Here is a 19768-nt window from a genome sequence, read left to right on the forward strand (position 1 = left end):
CTTTCTCGCCAGAGTTCTCCTGTCCCGGCCCAGTTTCACTTTCCAAGGACCCTCCAACCCCACCTCAGCCCCCACCGAGATCCTGCTTTCCAGCAATCCTCTGCCTTTACCAGACACTTCATCAGAGCGAGAATGTGGACCCAGGGGTGTCATCTTGGTCCCAGAGGCCAGGGGGCGGAAAGTGCCGGCGGTCAGGCAGTTTCCCAGCCGTGTGTGGTCTCTGTCTCAGCCTTTTTTTTTTTTTTTTGAGACAGAGTCTCACGCTGTCGCCCAGGCTGGAGTGCAGTGGTGCGATCTCAGCTCACTGCAACCTCCGCCACCCGCGTTCAAGCGATTCTCCTGCCTCAGCCTCCCGAGTAGCTGGGATTACAGGCACCCGCCACCACGCCTGGCTAATTCTTGTATTTTTAGTAGAGACGGGGTTTCACCACATTGGCCAGGCTGGTCTCCAACTACTGGCCTCAGGTGATCCACCCGCCTCGGCCTCCCAAAGTGCTGGGATTATAGGCGTGAGCCACCGCACCCGGCCTCCCCCCTCCTTTTTAAAAATGTTGCATCTCAGGCAAAGCTGCGCTCAACACCCCGGCCCGGCGCCTGCTTGCTTCAGTCTCCAGCACTGGGATCCCGGCCAATCCCCGCAACACATTCGGGACCGGCAGGACGCATATGTCTCCAATCAGAAGGGAGATGTCTCTCCTGAGCTCTCTTCAGTGTTTGCGGCCAAGATGGGGAAGATGACGAGTTTCCAACACCCTGAAACGATCCCAAGGAGCGGAGCCTTTGTAGGGTGGGGTCAAAAGAGACTTTACTTACTTTTTTTCTTTCTTTTTTTTTTTTGAGACAGAGTCTCACTCTCTCGCCCAGGCTGGAGTACAGTGGCACGATCTCGGCTCACTGCAAGCTCTGCCTCCCAGGTTCACACCATTCTCCTGCCTCAGCCTCCTGAGTAGCTGGGACTACAGGCGCCTGCAACCACATCCAGCTAACTTTTCGTATTTTTTAGTAGAGACGGGGTTTCACCGTGTTAGCCAGGATGGTCTCGATCTCCTGACCTCGTGATCCGCCCGCCTCGGCCTCCCAAAGTGCTGGGATTATAGGCGTGAGCCACCGCGCCTGGCCACATTTTTTCTTTTCTTTTTTTTTTTTTTGAGACAAGGTCTGGCTCTGTCACCCACACTGGAGTGCAGGGGCATGATCTTGGCTCACTGCAGCCTCAACTTCCTGGGCTCAAGCGACCCTCCTGCCTCGGACTCCCGAGTAGCTGGGATTACAGGCATGCGCCACTATACTCAGTTAATTTTTTTCTCTTTTTTGTAGAGATGGTGTCTTACTATGTTGTCCAGGCTGGTCTCAAGCTCCTGGGCTCAAGCAATCCTCTCATCTTGGCATCCCAAAGTGCTGGGGTTAGGCTGGGTATGGTGGCTCACACCTGTAATGCCAGCACTTTGGGAGGCCGAGGCGGGTGGATCACCTGAGGTCGGGAGTTCGAGACCAGCCTGGCCAACATGGAGAAACCCTGCCTCTACTAAAAATACAAAGTTAGCCAGGCATGGTGGCCCATGCCTGTAATCCCAGCTAGTTGGGAGGTTGAGGTAGGAGAATCGCTTAAGCCCGGGAGGCAGAGGTTGCGGTGAGCCGAGATCGCACCATTGCACTCCAGCCTGGGCAACAAGAGTGAAACTCCATCTCAAAAAACAAACAAACAAAAAAAAGTGCTGGGGTGACAGGAGTAAGCCACCAGCCTGGCCAAGAAGTTTAAATCATGACGCCGGGTGCAGTGGCTCACGCCTGTAATCCCAGCACTTTGGGAGGCCGAGGCAGGCAGATCACATGGTCAGGAGTTCGAGACCAGCCTGGCCAACACGGCGAAACCCCATCTCTACTAAAAATACAAAAAATTAGCCGGGCAAGGTGGCACGCACCTGTAATCCCAACTATTTGGGAGGCTGAGGCAGGAGAATCAGTTGAACCTGAGTGAGCTGAGATCGTGCCACTGTACTCCAGCCTGGGCAACAAGAGCAAAACTCTGCCTCCAGATAAAATAGCCAGGCGCGGTGGCTCACGCCTGTAATCCCAGCACTTTGGGAGGCCGAGCTGGGCAGATCACAAGGTCAGGAGATCGAGACTATCCTGGCTAACACGGTGAAACCCCGTCCCTACTAAAAATAACAAAAAATTAGCCGGGCATGGTGGCGGGTGCCTGTAGTCCCAGTTACTCGGGAGGCTGAGGCAGAAGAATGGCGTGAACCCAGGAGGTGGAGCTTGCAGTGAGCCAAGATCGCGCCACTGCACTCCAGCCTGGGCGACAGAGCGAGACTCCGTCTCAACAAAAGAAAAAAGAAATCATGATGCAAAGATGAAAAGCAAAGTTTGCAGTACGAAGGATGGAGTCGGTGTCAGTGCTCTGGGGAAGTGGGGAGTTCCCTCAGCAAGAATGACCTCAGAGTAGCTGGTAGGTGGGCTAAGGCCACCTGGGCTGGGAGAACCAGGTTAACAGCACCAGTAGGAAGTCACCAGGGTCTTGGGGATCCCCAACAGGGAGAGAGCAACAGGGCACCTCACCCCTACGTGTTCTTTCCCAAAACCCGTAACCCTGGTCTGATCACAAGAGAAATATCTGACAAACCTAGATCAGAAGTAAGTCTGCACAATACCCAGCCGGTCCCCCTAAGACCGTCCAGGTCACGAGAGGTAACGAACATCTAAGACATGGTCCCAACCCGGAAGAACCCCCGGAGACCAGCCGGCTAAACGTCACGTGGGATTCTAGATGGGTCCTGGGGCAGGAAAGGACATTACGGGAAGATTAATGACATTTGAATAAAGTGTGGAGTTGAGAGAAATGAACCCATCGTTAGCCGGGCACAGTGGCTCCCGTCTGTCCTCCTAACACTTTGGGAGTCCGGGGTGGCAGGATCACTTGTGTTCAGGAGTTCGAGACCAGCCTAGGCAAAATAGCGAGACCTCATCTCTACAACAAAACAAAAATTAGCCAGGCATGGGCTTGCGTGCCTGTGGTCCCAGCTACTCAGGAGGCTGAGGTGGGAGGATCGCTGGAGCGCAGGAGTTGGAGGCTACAGTGAGCCATGATCACTCCACTGCACTTAGCCTGGGCGACAGAGTAAGACTCTGTCTCAAAAAAAAATGTAAATGTAAATTTAAAAAATATTACTTTTAATGGCAAAGACCACAATTATGTTTGCCCCAACATAATAAATACATACGATAAATAAATAAATAAGAAAAAAATAAACAAAAATAAAAATAATGCCAAAAAAAGGGGAAAAAAACAAAATGCCAATCATACTATGCATGGCACCATGCTATAGGGGAAAAAAAATAATTATATAAAATTGTTCCCAAATCATTAAGCCCTTCTCATTATGGAGGCTATAGGAATAAACGCTCCTAACAAGACCACATTTGGGCCGGGCTCGGTGGGCCTCCCAGCACTTTGGGAAGCCGAGGCGGGTGGATCACCTGAGGTCAGAGGTTCGAGACCAGCCTGGCCATCATGGTGAAACCCCGTCTGTACTAAAAATACAAAAATTAGCCAGGTGTGGTGGTGGACGCCTGTAATCCCAGCTACTCAGGAGGCTAAGGCAGGAGGATCACTTGAACCCGGGAGGCGGAGGTTGCAGTGAGCTGAGATGGCGCCATTGCACTCCAGCCTGGGCTACAGAGTGAGACTCCAACTCAAAAAAAAAAACAAAAAAAAAAACCATATTCGATGCAATTCTCTGAAGTTAACTGTTAGAGCTCTGACAACACAGAGGCTGAAATGACATGACAAATGCTAAAGTACAAAGTTCCAAGATCAAGTCCCAGCATGACCACTAACTCGTGAAACCTCCAGACCTCAGTTTTCCCATGTGCAAAGCGTGCGAGATGGACTCGAGGGCCAACACGCTTTTTCGGTAAGAGTCCAGATACCCAGTGTTTTCAGCCTTGCGGTGGAGCCACTCTCTACGGCAACGACTTAACTACACCGTGGTAGCATAATACAGAGAGCGGTGTGCCAATAAAACACTATTTCTGGACACTAAAATCTGAATGCCATATAATTGTCATGTGTCATGGCCTTTTCTTTGACTTTTGTTTTTTGCTTCTTTTGGCGGCGGGTAGAAGCAGGGCTTCCTTTGACTTTTTTTTCCAACCATTTAAAAATGGAGGCCGGGCACGGTGGCTCACGTCTGTAATCCCAGCACTTTGGGAGGCCGAAGCGAAAGGATCGCCTGAGGTCAGGAGTTCGAGACCAGCCTGGCCAACATGGTGAAACCCCATCTCTACTAAAAATACAAAAATCAGCCGAGTGTGGTGTCGGGCACTTGTAATCCCAGCTACTCAGGAGGCTGAGGCAGGAGAATGGCTTGAACCGGGAGGCAGAGTTTGCAGTGAGCTGAGATCACACCACTGCACTCCAACCTAGGTGATAGAACGAGATTCTGTCTCAAAAAATAAAATAAAAATAAAAATGGGATAATCATTCTTAGCCCAGGGGCCATATATGAAACCAGGCTGTGGGCCAGAGGTGGCCCAAGGGCAGTGGTTACTGACTCCTGGACTGGACCTGCTCCAAGCCCCTTCCTCAGCTGCCTTTCTAAGATTCTCTGATTACAAATCCATGTGAGTTTTTCTATTTCAACCTGTTGGCTCAGGTCTTTTTTTTTTTCTTCTTGAGACAGGGTCTTGCTCTATCGCCCAGGCTGGAGTGCAGTGGCACAATCTTGGCTCACTGCAGCCTCCACCTCCCAAATTCAAGCAATCCTCCCACCTCAGCCTCCTGAGTATCTGGGGTTACAGGCATGCACCACCACACCCAGCTAAGCTTTGTATTGTTAATAAAGACGGGGTTTCACCATGTTGGCCAGGCTGGTCTCGAACTCCTGACCTCAAGTGATCCGCCCACCTCAGACTCCCAAAGTGCTGGGATTACAGGTGCGAGCCACCGCGCCCGGCCAGGGCAGTGAAACTATAGGATACCACCATGGTGGACACATATCCTTACACCCTTCTCCAAACCCGTAGAATCTTCAACACCAAGAGTAAACTCCAGTAGAGACTGGGGACTCTGGGTGACAATGATGTGTCAACGTGGGTTCATCCATTGTGATTATAACGAATGCACCACTGTGGTACGGGGTGCTGGTAATGGGGGAGGCTGTGCCTGTGGGTTGCAGGGAGGTGTATGGGAACTTTCTGTTCTTACCGCTCGATTTTGCTGTAAACCTAAAATAGCTCTAAAAAAATAAAGTCTATTTAAAAACCCAACTGTATCTTTGTACTTTAATGCAATAAAAGAATCATAAAATCATTAGAAATGGTTTCGGCCTGGCTCAGTGGCGCATATCCGTAATCCCAGCACTTTGGGAGGACGGGACCGGAGGATTGCTTGAGCTCAGGAGTTTGAGACCAACCTGGGCAACATGGCGAGACCCCATCTCTACTAAAAATGGAAAAATTAGCCAGTCATGGTGTTACATGCTTATAGTCCCAGCTACTCAGGAGGCTGAGGTGGGAGAATCACTTGAGCCTGGGAGGCGGAGGTTGCAGTGAACCAAGATTGCATCACTACACTCCGGCCTGGGCAACAGAGCAAGACTCTGTCTCAAAAAAAATAAAAATTAAAAAAATAATAATAAAAGGAAAAGAGCCGGGCGCGGTGGCTCACGCCTGTAATCCCAGCACTTTGGGAAGCTGAGGTGGAAGGATCACTTGAGGTCAGGAGTTTGAGACCAGCCTGGCCAACATGGTGAAACCTCTTCTCTACTAAAAATACAAAAATTAGCCAGGTGTGGTGGTGCACGTCTGTAATCCCAGCTACTCAGGAGTATGAGGCAGGAGAATTGCTTGAACTGGGGTGGCGAAGGTTGCAGTGAGCCAAGATCACACCACTGCACTCCAGCCTGGACAACAGAGCAAGACTCTGTCTCAAAAAAATTAAGATAAAGCAAAATAAAAGAAAAAGAAATAAGTTAGACCAGTGGTTCTCAACCAGGGATGGCTTTGCCTTCGGGGGACCCTTGGCAATGTCTGGGGACATTTGTGGTTCTCATGATGGGGGAGCTCCTGGCATGGAGTGGGTGGAGTCCAGAGATGCTGCTCAGCACCCAGCAATGCCCAAGACGGCCCCACCCCAGAGAAGGATCCAGCCCCAGTGTCCACAGTGCCCAGTGGGGAGATCCTGCTTTATCCGGGCCTCACCACTGCAATAACAATACACTTAATATTTACAAAGTGCTTTAAAATTCCTGGCGCATCCCTGCTGCATGTGGCCAGGGCCAGGCGTTTCCACCCCGTTTTACAGACCAGGAGCAGTCGGGGGCACTTCTCAGAGGGCTGCGTGGTCACCTGTGGCCTCCCTGCCCCCGGGTGCTTCTGGGAAGGACACGAACTCAAAACTCCCACTTCCTCCTGCAGCCGCCTGCGCTCCCGGGGGCCCCTGCAGGCACAGAGTTCTCCGCCGGTTGTGGGATGGTGCACGTGTAATTTTTCTGTAGTTGGGAAAGGCAGGAGGAAGGAGGAAGAAGCAGGAAGGGATTTAGCACCCGGGACCACACAGCCTGGGAAAAGCCTGAATCTCACCGCACACAGGGGACGAAGGCGTTGGGGGTTGCACTGTGCACCCCTCCAAAGGAACGGTCCACGACCCAACCCCGCACACCTGGGAATGGCAGCTTACTTAGAATCGGGGTCTTTGCAGATGACATGAGTTTTGATGCAGTCACGCTGGATTAGAATGAACCCTAAAATGGGAGCAGCACACCAACATGGCACATGTATACATATGTAACAAACCTGCACGCTGTGCACATGTACCCTAAAACTTAAAGTATAATAATAATAAAAAAAAAAAGAAAAGAAACATACTGTCACTGCATCCAAAAAAAAAAAAAAAGAATGAACCCTAAATCCAACGACCGAGGGCCTCTTTTTTTTTTTTTTTTTTTTTTTGTGAGACAGGCTCTTGCTCTGTCACCCAAGCTGGAGTGCAGTAGCACAATCACGGCTCACTGCAGCCTCCACTTCCCAGACTCCAGCGATCCTCCCACCTCAGTCTCCTGAGTAGCTGGGACCACAGATGCGTGCCAACACGCCCGGCTAATTTATGTCTTTTTGGTAGCAATGGGATTTTTTCCTGTTGCCCAGGCTGGTCTCAAACTCCTGGGCTCAAGTGATCTACCCGCCTTGGCGTCCTAAAGTGCTGGCCCAGACTGACCTTATAAGAGGAGGGAAATTTTGGCCGGGTGCAGTGGCTCACACCTATAATCCCAGCACTTTGGGAAGCCAAGGCGGGAGGATCACCTGAGGTCAGGAGTTCAAGACCAGCCTGGCCAACATGGTGAAACCCCGTTTCTCCTAAAAATACCAAAATTAGCTGGGCGTGGTGGCACACGCCTGTAATCCCAGCTACTCGGGAGGCTGAGGCAGGAGAATTGCTTGAACCCGGGAGGCGGAGGTTGCAGTGAGCTGAGATCATGCCAACCGCACTCCAGCCTGGGCAGCAGAGCAAGATTGCATCTCAAAAAAAAAAAAAAGAGGAGGGAAATTTCCACGGACACCCAGGGAGAAGGCCTTTTGTGATGACAGAGGCAGAAATTGGATCAATGAGGTCATAAGCCAAGGACTCCTGGAGCCCCCAGGGGGTGGGGGAGGCAGGACGCCTCCTTCCCTGGAGCCTCTAGAAGGAGCGCAGCCCTGCTCACACCGTGACTTCAGACTCCTGGTCTCCAGAACCATGAGACAATACATTTCTGTTATTTTAGCCACCCGGTCTGTGGTCATTCATGATGGCGGCAGCCCCAGGCTCCTCCTACAACTGGGCACTGCCAAGGCCGGCGAAGTCCAGGCCTTACTTTCCGACCACATTGAAGCCACAGCCGTCTCTGTGCCCAGCAGACTCTGCCAGGACATCTGCATTTGAACTTGGCTGGATTCACCTCTTTTCTTTGATTCCTCCTGGCTTTGTTGTCCATCAAGTTAGGGAGTTTTTTAAGAAGGCCAGGGGAGGCCGGGCACGGTGGCTCACGCCTGTAATCCCAGCACTTTGGGAGGCCGAGGTAGGCAGATCACGAGGTCAGGAGATCGAGACCATCCTGGCTAACACGGTGAAACCCTGTCTCTACTAAAAATACAAAAAATCAGCCGGGTGTGGTGGCGGGCGCCTGTAATCCCAGCTACTCGGGAGGCTGAGGCAGGAGAATGGCGTGAACCCGGGAGGTGGAGCTTGCAGTGAGCCGAGATCGCGCCACTGCACTCCAGCCTGGGTGACAGAGTGAGACTCCATCTCGAAAAAAAAAAAAAAAGAAGGCCAGGGGCAGCAGTCTTGGGCTTGTCAACAAAGGTCAAATGAACAATGAAATCCGACGTGGTGGCTCACACCTGTAATTCTAGAATGTGGGCCGGCCGCGGTGGGCGAATCGCTTGAGCCCAGGAGTTCAAGACCAGCCTGGACAATGCAGCAAGACCCTGTCTCTACAAAAGATACAAAAATTAGCCAGGTTTGGTGGTACATGCTTGTGGTCTTGGCCATCTGGGAGGCTGAGGCAGGAGGATCACTTGAACCTGGGAGTTCAAGGCTGCAGTGAGCTGCGATTGTGCCACTGCACTCCAGCCTGGGTAACAGAGTAAGCCCCTATCTCATTAAAAAGAAAAGTAGACATTCAGCCAGGCACAGTGGTTCATGTCTGTAATCCCAACACTTTGGGAGTCCAAAGCGGGTGGATCACTTGAGCTCAGGGGTTCAAGACCAGCCTGGGCAACATAGTGAGACTCCATCTCTACAAAAAATTAGCCGGATATGGTGACATGTGCCTGTAGTCCCAGCTACTCAGGAGGTCGAGGTGGGAGGATTGCTTGAGCCAGGGAGGTGGAGGTTGCAGTGAGCCAAGATCGCACCACTGTACTCCAGCCTGGGTGACAGAGCGAGACTCTGCCTCAAAAAAAAAAAAGAAAGAAAAGAAAAGAAAAGCAGACTTTCAACTAATTAACATACATCAAAGGTACTCTTTTTCTACTTTACCATCTTCCAAAGAGTAACTGTACAGAAACTCCAAAAAGGTAGCCATTTCTGCAAACCAGGGTCTCTCCCCTGGGCACTGTGGACATCGGGGCTCTGGACCATTCTCTGGGGTGTAGCCATCCTGGGCACTGCAGGGCGCTGAGCAGTGTCCATGGCATCCACCCACTCCATGCCAGGAGCAGCCCCGGTCGTGACAGTCACAAATGTCCCCAGACGTTGCTCAGTGTCCCCTGAAGGCCAGAATCGCCCCCAGGGACAAGCTCTGATTTAGGGCATGGCTGGACATGAGACAGAGACGGCACCAGATAAATGCGTCAAGGGTTAAAGAATGAATGCCCACATTCTACCACAACCCCCTCAAGTCTCTAATCAAATGCCGCCTCCTCTTGGAGGCTCTCAGAGGTCGAGGTCCCTGTCTTCATCTTGTAAACCCATCACTCGACACAATATCAGACACTTAATATTGTGTTGTGAACGTTAATAAATGTCTGTAAAATAAATGACTCTGACCTTGAAACGGCAATGTCTCTATGCCTAAGAAATCTTGGTTGTTTGCGGATAAAATTCTCTTCCTTTCTCTCTCTTGGGTTGGGCTACATTTGAGATTGTAAGGCTGGGTAAGCACAGGGGATTTGGGTCAGAAATGTCAAGGCTATCTGGAATTGGTGACACTATTTTTTGGAGGAATCTACATTTTGGGGAGTTTTTTTTGTTGCTTTTTTTGGGGGGGGTGGGCAGGGAATAGCACTTAACTAGTTCAACCATAGTTTTTAGGGGAAAAAAAAAAGTTTTAGTTGGAAGGATCTGTTCTACCATAGCCTGGTATAGAGCAGTGGTTCTCAACCCCAGATGACTGTGGACAATGTCTGGGGACATCGGTGGCTGTCACAACTCAGAGATGCTCCTGGCGTGGAGTGGGTGGAGGCCAGGGACGCTGCTCAGCACCCTGCAGTGCCCAGGACGGCCCCACCCCAGAGAACAATCCAGTCCCCCCTATCTGCAGTGCTAAGAGGGAGCCCCTACATTATTTGGGAAAAAAATCAAGTCTGCTTCCTGATCACACTGGACACCAGAATAAACTCCCGATGGGGCAGACAGTGTAAATCAGGGGGACCCCCAGCTTCTGGGACTCACCTCCTCTCTCCCTCCCCACTCAGGGTGTGGATTTCAATGTGTGCAGCCTCCTGGGACCTCAGCAGGGCAGAGGATCATGGGACGCGGAGTCTCTTGGAGTCCGTGGACTCCCCTAGCCCAGGTGTGATCTGCTCCCTGAGGGACACTGGGCTATGTCTGGGGACATCTGTGGTTGTCACAACTGGAGGTGCTCCTGGCGTGGAGTGGGTAGAGGCCAGGGATGCTGCTCAGCACCTCAGGACCTGCAGTGCCCAGGACAGCCCTGCCCCAGAAAATGACCCTACTCAGGCCATCACAGGGTAGGGTTGAACTCAAGCTCAGGAGTTCGAGACCAGCCTAGGCAATACAGGGGGACCTCCATGTTTACAAAAAAAAGTTTTAATTAGCTGGGCATGGTGGCGTGCATCTGTAGTCCCAGCTACTCTGGGAAGCTGAGGTGGGAGGATTGCTTGAGCCCAGAGTTTGAGGCTGCAGTGAGCCAGGCTGAGAAAATGTGTGGTGAGTGGCATGGGGAGACCTAGCGCCCTCTGTGTACCCACCAAGATGGGCCAGTCTCCACCAATCCGTTCCCTGGCAAACTTGTATTCTACTCAAAGCTTCCCCGTGGCCTCCTGTCTGGACCTTCCGCAGCCCCCTCTCTACCCCCCTGGACGACTTCTTATCACCCCTGCACCTATTCAGCTCCTAGAACACACAGGCCTGAGGCCCCCACCTCTGTGCCACCCTGGGCTCAGGCCCCTCTGACCCGGACTGCCATCTCCACGGCCCCCACACCAGCACACAGATGCCTCATTCACGTGGTGCTCCCAGGGCCTGGCACCAGTTCTGAGGCTTAAAATAGGCACACAACGGGCCTTTGTCAGATAGAGGAAGGAAGGAAGGAGCATTTCAGACAAAGGAGACAGCAACAGCAGCGTCCAGGAAACCCAGGGGCACCGGGAAGGTGGATGGAGCCAAGTGGGGGTGGGGTACTTGAAGGGTCAGAGGGCAGGGCCAGGCCATGCAGGACCCTGAAGACCCCATGAGGAACTGGGGTGCCATCATGTGGGTGCTGACTTGGTAGGGGGCAGGGAAGTGACCGTCTGATCAGTGCCCAGGAAGCTTACTAGGAAGGTCCTGCTGGAGCTGGAGAAACCAGAGGCTGATTCGTCACCTCGGAGTCTCCCGCCAGGGATGATGAGGCTCTCGGCTCAAGAGGGAGCACTGAGATAGGAAAGAAAGCAGACAGAAGGGGCCGGGCATGGAGGCTCATGCCTGTAATCCCAGCACTTTGGGAGGCCGAGGCGGGCAGATCACCTGAGGTCAGGAGTTCGAGACCAGCCTGGGCAACATGGTGAAGCCCTGTCTCTACTAAACATAAAAATTATCTGGGTGTGGTGGTGCATGCCTGTAATCCCAGCTACTCGGGAGGCTGAGGCAGGAGAATCACTGGAACCTGGGAGGTGGAGGTTGCAGTGAGCCGAGATCGCACCACTGCACTCCAGCCCGGGAGACAGAGCGAGACTCCGTCAAAAAAAAGAAAAGAAAGAAAGAGAGAGAGGGGAGAGAGGGAAGACAGGAGAGAGAGAAAGAAAAAGAAAAAAAGAAAGAAAGAGGAGAGAAAGAAAAAGAGAGAGAGAGAAAGAAAGAAAGAAAGACAGAAAGAAAGAAAGAAAGAAAGAAAGACAGAAAGAAAGAACCACTAAACAAACATCCCAAGCTTCAGTGCAGTGGGCTGCCTGTGCCCAGGAAACAGCCATTTACATCCCAGCACCGTGCTTCATTGCCCAAAGGCAAAAGCAGCCGAGCGTGTGTTGCTGGATGGATAGATGAGCACAGCCCGGCCTGTCCACGCACCGGAACACGACTCAGCCCTGAAAAGGGTCGAGGCTCTGACGCAGGCCACAGCACGGATGCACCTTGAGCATGTCACACGCAGTGAGAGACACCAGACACAAAAGGCCACACAGTGTGTGACCCATTTCTTTGAAATGTCTAGGACAGGCCAGTCCAGAGACAGGAGGGAGAGGCGTGGGTGCCAGGGCTGGAGGAGGGGGTGGAGAGTCCCCCTCATGGGGACAAAAGATTTTACTGGGTGATGGAATGGTTTTTTGTTTGTTTGTTTTTTGAGACAGAGTCTTTCTCTGTCGCCCAGGCTGGAGTGCAGTGCTCACCGCAACCTCCGCCTCCCGGGTTCAAGTGGTTCTCCTGCCTCAGCCTCCTGAGTAGCTGGGATTACAGGCGCTCGCCACCACACCCAGCTAATTTTTGTATTTTTACTAGCGACAGGGTTTCGCCATGTTGGCCAGACTGGTCTCGAACTCCTGACCTCAACTGATCCACCTGCTTTGGCCTCCCAAAATGCTGGGATCACAGGAATGTTCTGAAAGGGGCTTATAGGGATGTTTGCACAGCTGATAAACTTATTTAAAAGATGGAATTGCATCCTTAAAAGGTCTGAATGTTATGAAGTGTAAATTATACCTCAGTTTTTGTCATAAAAAGCAGTAAGACTTTTCCTTTTGCGAGGTTCAAGTAACTGTTCGTGGAAGCGTCTCGGAGCTGCCCACGAACCCCACCGCCCATCCGTGTCAGGAGCCGATGTGGGGGAGCAACCACACAGAGAGAGCGTGGCCCACTCACGCCGCAGGATGGGGGAGGTGGAGGAGGACAGGAGTGTCCCCTCGGGGGCCGCTGTGTGACTGAGGACGGGTCAGCCCATCTCCTCAGCTCTCACACTCATCTGTAAGGTCTCCTGGGTGACGTAAACCATGAACACTTTTCTCTAACCCTTAAGAGACAGAGGCCAGGCCAAAGAGTGCATGTATAAAAAGCAGTGACAAGTGAAGTCAAGAAATGTCAACGAGCGGGGAGAGGCGCCCGACATCAACAAGGACGCAGAATTGCAGAAATCAGCCGTGAAAGGACACAGCGGCCGGGCGCGGTGGCTCACGCCTGTCACCCCAGCACTTTGGGAGGCTGAGGTGGGTGGATGACCTAAGGTCAGGAGTTCGAGGCCAGCCTGACCAACATGGTGAGGCCCCCCCCCCCCGCCCGTCTCTACTAAAAATACAAAAATTAGCCGGGCGTGGTGGCGCATGCCTGTAATGGAAGCTACTCGGGAGGCTGGGACAGGAGAATCGCTTGAACCCCGGAGGCGGAGGTTGCAATGAGACAAGATGGAGCCACTGCACTCCAGCCTGGGCAATGAACGAGACCGCATCTCAAAAACAAAAGACAGGCCGGGTGCGGCAGCTCATGCTTATAATCATAGCATTTTGGGAGGTCGAGGTGGGTGGATCACCAGAGGTCAGGAGTTCCAGACCAGCCTGGCCAACATGGTGAAACTCCGTCTCTACTAAAAATACAAAAATTAGCTGGGTGTGGTGGTGGGTGCCTGTAGTCCCAGCTACTCGGGAGGCTGAGGCGGGAGAATGGCTTGAACCCGGGAGGCAGAGGTTGCAGTGAGCCGAGATCGCACCACTGTACTCCAGCCCGGGCAACGGAACGAGACCATGTCTCAAAAAAAAAAAGGACAGGCCGGGCGCGGTGGCTCACGCCTGTAATCCCAACACATTGGGAGGCCGAGGTAGGTGGATCAGCTGAGGTCAGGAGTTTGAGACCAGCCTGGGCAATATGGTGAAACCCCGTCTCTACTAAAAATATAAAAATTAGCCGGGTGCAGTGGTGTACGCCCGTAATCCCAGCTACTCGAGAGGATGAGGCAGAAGAATTGCTTGAGCCCTGGAGGCGGAGGTTGCAGTGAGCCAAGATTGCACCATTGCACTCCAGCCTGGGTGACAGAGAAAGACTGTGTTTCAAAAAAAAAGAAAAGAAAAAAAGAAAGCACCAGCTCCCAAGCCTATAGAGACCAGGCACGACCTTCCTGTAAGAAACCATGAAGCATCTTCAAAAATACAAATGACTCTGGATACGATTTTAAAGACCATCACTGCTTCCAGATGGAACTGAAAAAATCCGAATAACACCTTGAATGAAGAAAGGAGTGTTTTCCACTACTACCAGGTGAACAAGAAAAATGCCTCCATTCAGTAAACACGAAGCTGAATTGTCTACACGTGAGGGTAATTTGTGTTTAGTTCTCTTTGCCTTCAAACAGTGGGGCCCCAGGGTTTATGAAGCATGAAACAAGAACAGAAAATAACGGTATCGGTCAAAGGATGTTTTCTAAATAAAGCTCCTCTGTAAGATCGAGACGCACCTGCAGAATTTGAGCTTCATTGGAAGCTTCACGTTCCAGGTTAAAACCAAGAAAGCACATTGCAAACATTGTCATCTTCCAGTGCTTGCAACTGACCACTTCAGCCCATCTTCTAAATCAGTACTAAGTGTTCAAAAGCCACATAAAAGGCCCACCTAGAAAGGAGTAGCCTTTTTTTTTTTTTTTTTTTTTTTTGAGACAGAGTCTCACTCTGTGGCCCAGGCTGGAGTGCAGTGGTGCGATCTCGGCTCCCTGCAACTTCTGCCTCCTGGGTTCAGGTGATTCTCCTGCCTCAGCCCCCCAAGTAGCTGGGATTACAGGCGTGTGCTACCACGCCCAGTTAGTTTTTGTATTTTTAGTACAGATGGGGTTTCACCATGTTGGCCAGGATGGTCTTGAATTCCTGACCTCAAGTGATCCACCCACTTCGGCCTCCCAAAGTGCTGAGATTACAGGCGTGAGCCACCGCGCCCAGCCATAAGTAGGCATTTCTAATGTTTTCTAAAAGCAGTGAGACCTTACTTCTCCCCTCTCAAAACGACAGCACTAAATGACTTAAAAAAATCCCCAATTCTGAATGACCCCACTTCCTGCACATCAAAGGGGAGATGAGGTCGTTAAAGGAGAAAATAAATCAGTTTTGTCTATAACAAGGGTTCCACACTGGAGTATCTCTGTCCCTACAGGACGCTGGGTGATGTCCGGAGACATCTGTGGTTGTCACAATGCGGGGAGCTCCTGGTGTGGAGTGGGTGGGGGTCAGGGACGCTGCTCGGCACCCTGCAGTGCCCAGAAGGCCCCACCCCAGAGGACAATCAGATCCCAAATGTCCACAGCGCTGGGATAGAGAGACCCAAACGCACCCCATGAACTGAAGTTGTAAACTCAAAATTTCAAGCGTATAATCACAGCTCGATGTGGTTCCTTACGGGGTGCCCCTAAATCAGAATGACCCAGGCAGCCTTCTCTTGAACAGGTGCATCTGTTACTTAACGAGCTTTGAGACTCTCCTGCCACCAGGTGTGGGCAAAGTCTTCTTTCTTTTCAGTTTTTTACTCACTTTTAATAATATGGAAACAGGCTCCATATTTGAGACTCTGTCTCAACATAATAATAATAATAATAACAATAATAATAAGACATATTTTTGTTGTTGTTGCAGTCCTTTTTTTTTTTTTTTTCTTTATTTTTTTGAGGCAGAGTCTCTCTCTGTTGCCCAGGCTGGAGTGCAATGGCGTGATCTCGGCTCACTGCAACCTCCACCTCCTGGGTTCAAGCGATTCTCCTGCTTCAGCCTCTCAAGTAGCTGGGATTACAGGCAAACGCCACTATGCCCAGCTAATTTTTGATATTTTTAGTAGAGACAGGTTTTCGCTACATTGGCCAGGCTGGTCTCGAACTCCTGACCTCAGGTGATCCGCCCGCCTCGGCCTCCCAAAGCGCGAGGATTACAGGCATGAGCCACCACAACCAGCCATGCAGATTATTTTTTAAAGCTTCTGGGGGTGACCCTGATGTGTGCTCCTGAGGTTGCAGGACTAGAGTCAAGTTCCAGTCACTTCCTTTCCTCTCCTCTGTGACAACCCAGTCATCCCACTCCTCCATCTCCAAACCCACCAAAGAAAAAAACTGGATTGAGTCCATTATTCTCCATGCTTCAGGTACCCTCACTATATGCTAGGAAATAGTCCATGCATACATCCCGTAATTCGACCCTGAGAGGCACATGCTACTGTTTTTATTATTCCCGCTTTGCAGGGGAGTAAACAACACCTCCAAAAGATGATACAGCCAAATCCGCAGCGAGAGGCTGGGTCGGAACACACACAGGCGCACCTCCCAGAGGCCCCCGACACTCCATCAAGGCAAGATCGCAGCATCCCACGACGGGAACAAGTTTGTGAACTTGGCATTTGCCTCGCTGACACCTAGCAACCGTGTGAAGACGCTTAGCTGGGGATCCGCTGCCTCTGTTCATCAAGCCTGTCTTCCACCGCCCACCTCCCAACCCCTAGCAACCCCCGCTCCCCAGGAAAAATAAAGTGCCACCCACGTCGCTCAATAGCACCGTCCCAAAAACTCCCACTTTAGTTCCTGAAAAATTCAGTCACCGACAGGAGCCTTTCTCCTTCCTGAAGCGTTCTCCTTGGCACCCTATATCCTAGAAATAAACCTCAAAAAGTATTCCGAACTCCCGTCTCCTTCAACTCACTGTTCCCGGGGGTTCTGCCCAGTTCTAAAGCAAACAATTAACATCTCCCCCAAAAGTAGAGGGGTGAGTCCTCTCCAAATTCCTTTTAACTGGATCCTACCTGAGACACCTCCCCACACCCCGTTTTCCTCCTGATTAGTCAATGTCTAGCAAAACACCTGCCCCCAGGTGTCTCCAGCCTGGGACCTTACCCCCACCTCCCTTCTCACTAACTCACCCTAACTTCCTTCTCCCTGAACCCCCCTCCACCCCACACACTCACAAGCTCCCCATTTCCCCTGATAGCCCCCAGACCCTTTCTGGAACAAGCCTGACCCCCACCTGTATGCTCCAGCCACTCCCTGGCTCACCCCAACTTTGTCCTTCTGCCCCTTTTCAGCCAACCCTAACCCCTGGGCCGTCAATCACACCCCGCCCCCATCTTCACCAACCCCATTCCTCAGTCCTCTCCCCAGACAACCTCAACATCTAATTCCCTCTGCAGCCCCCTCTCCAATGAACCCCACTTCAAACTCCATCCCCAGCCCCCTCTCCAGCTCCCTGCAAACCTCAACCCCACTCCCAGCTCCCTCTTCAAATAAGCTGCACCCTTGACTCAACCCCTGTTCCCCTCTCCAATTAATCTCAACCCCCAACACCATCTCCAGCGTCCTCCCCGGCTAACTCAGATTTCCAATTCCACCTCCAGCCCCTCCCCAGCTAACCTCCACCTACAATTCCAGCCCCCTCCCCAGCTAGCTTGGACCTCCAATCCCACTCCAAGCCCCCTCGGCAGCTAACCTCGACCTGCGACTCTAGCCCCCTCCCCAGCAAACTCAAGACCTCCAATTCCACCACCAGCCCCTTCCTAGCTAACCTGGACCTGCAATTCCAGACCCCTCCCCAGCTAACTCAGACCTCCAATCCCACTCCAAGCCCCCTCCCCAGCTAACTCAGACCTCCAATCTCACCCCCAGCCCCCTCCTCAGCTAACTCAGACCTCCAATCCCACTCCAAGCCCCCTCCCCAGCTAACTCAGACCTCCAATCTCACCCCCAGCCCCCTCCTCAGCTAACTCAGACCTCCAATCCCACCTCCGGCCCCCTCCCCAGCTAACCTGGACCTGCAACTCCAGCCTCCTCCCCAGCTAACCTGGACCTGCAACTCCAGCCCCCTCCCCAGCTAACCTGGACCTGCAACTCCAGCCTCCTCCCCAGCTAGCCCTGATTTCTAAGTGGAGTCCCAATGCCCAGACCCAATCCTTCCCCAGCTAACCTCGATCTGCACCTCCTGCCCCGTCCCCAGCTAACCTCGACCTGCAACTCTCGCCCCCTCCCCAGCTAGCCCTGAGCCCCAAGTGCAGTCCCAATCCCCAGCCCCAGCCCCTCCCCAGCTAACTTCGACCCCCCAAGCGCAGCCCCGTCCCCAATTCCAACCCCAGCCTCCAGTTGCAGCCCGGGTCCCCAGCCCCAGCCCCCCTCCTCAGCCGACTCCGACCCCCAACTCGGTCCGCAGCCGAATCCGAGCTGTCCCAGTCCCCTCTCCGGGACGCCGGCCGCGCCCTCACTTCCCCTGGCCCGGTTCGCGGGCGCCCTTACCTGCGCTCGGGCCCCGCGGCCGCCTCAGCCCCGCCGCGCAGCCGAACCCTCCGCCCCGGCCCGCGAGCGCTCGCTCCCCTCTGCGGGGGCGGGGCCGACACTCGGGGGGCGGGCCCTGGCGTCCCGGCAAGGCCAATCGGGAGCCCCGGCTGCGGGAGGCCGGAGCGGGGGCGGGGCGCGGGGCAGGCAGCGGGGTAGGCTGCGCCCAGGAGAGTGGGGCGGGGCTCCGGGCGCGGGCGGGGCCGGGGGCGGGGCGAAGAGCGGCTTTCCAGGGTGACTTCGTGACGTCAGGAAGGCGCGTGTCGCTTCGCGAGTTCGAATCCCGCGCTAGGTGAGCTGGTTCGAATCCTGCATGCCAGCTCCGGGGGCTCATTTGCTGGGGAAGAATGTCAGTGATCATAACTGCTGCACCGCTTTCTTGAAGACTTTATAGGCTCCCTCTCGTGGGACCCTCTGCATAAGGCCAGAAAGCGAGATTACTATCCACATTTTACAGAGGTGGAAACTGGGTCTCAAAAAGGTGAAACCTAAGGTCATTTGCCCAAGCCTGTCTCATCATTTCCAAGATTTCTCAGTTTCCTAACTCATGGCCCTGGATCCACAAATTCCTGGGCCCCAGCACAGATGGAATGAACCAGAATCCTATAGGGAACTGGACCCTGAAATCTGTGTTTTGTTTTGTTTTCGTTTTGTTTTTGAGACAGGGTCTCACTCAATTGCCGTGGCTGGAGTGCAGTGGTGCAATCATAGCTCACTGCAGCTTTGAAGTCCCAGGCTCAAGCAGTCCTTCCACCTCAGCCTTCCGGGTAGCTGGGGCCACAGGCACGCACCACCACATCCAGCTAATTTTTGTATTATTAGTAGAGACGGGGTTTCACCATTTTGGCCAGGCTGGTCTCCAACTCCTGGCCTCAGGTGATCCACCTTTCTTGGCCTCCCAAAGTGCTGGGATTACAGGCGTGAGCCACCGTGCCTGGCCCTGGCTAATTTTTTTTTGTTAGAGATGGGGTCTTGCTATGTTGCCCAAGCTGGTCTTGAACTCCTGGGCTCAAGTGATTCTCCTGCCTCTGCCTCCCAAAATGCTTGGATTACAGGCCTGGAATCTTCATTTTCCACAAGCTCCCTTGGGAATATTGGAAAACACTTTGTATGTCTCCAAAAGCAGCACACAGCCCTGAAAGGAAGATGGAGCCACCATATTCTGTGACCTCAGGGACTTCATCCAGCGCTGACACTGTGTGTCCTTGCCACCCCACCTGAGCCCTGGGATTGGAGCTGCTGGCCAAAATCCAAGATAAACTTCCCCAGGGTTCCTGTCATCCCTGCAAGAACCTCCCTGCTCATCCTCTGGGCTCCAGTGGCCTGCCCTGCAGGGCACAGAGAAACCTCCATCTCCCTGCTTGCCCTCCTCCAGGCTCTCCCCAGCTGGCAACCCCCAAGAGGAATGACTGTCTAGATAGAGCTTGGGCAGGGCACGGTGGCTCACGACTGTATTCCCAGCACTTTGGGAGGCTGAAGCGGGAGGATCGCTTGAGCCCAGGAGTTCAAGACCAGGCTGGCAACATACTGAGACCACAACTCTACAAAAAAATTAAAATATTAGCCAGGCCTGGCGGCGCACA

The 19768-nt window shown here is 52.8% G+C and overlaps 1 protein-coding gene across 1 annotated transcript in view; it reads right to left on the reverse strand.

Moving 5' to 3' along the window:
- GNG7 (G protein subunit gamma 7) overlaps positions 1-18242 on the reverse strand; it is a 197447-nt gene extending 179205 nt beyond the window's left edge. Inside the window, exon 1 of the mRNA XM_001152049.6 lies at positions 18147-18242. The gene's annotated coding sequence lies outside the window, so the exon portion shown is untranslated. The remainder of the gene's footprint in view (positions 1-18146) is intronic.
- Positions 18243-19768: the final 1526 nt, after the last annotated feature.

This window comes from Pan troglodytes, chromosome 20 (genome assembly GCF_028858775.2).
Source record: "Pan troglodytes isolate AG18354 chromosome 20, NHGRI_mPanTro3-v2.0_pri, whole genome shotgun sequence".
NCBI classification, from domain to species: Eukaryota; Metazoa; Chordata; class Mammalia; order Primates; family Hominidae; genus Pan; species Pan troglodytes.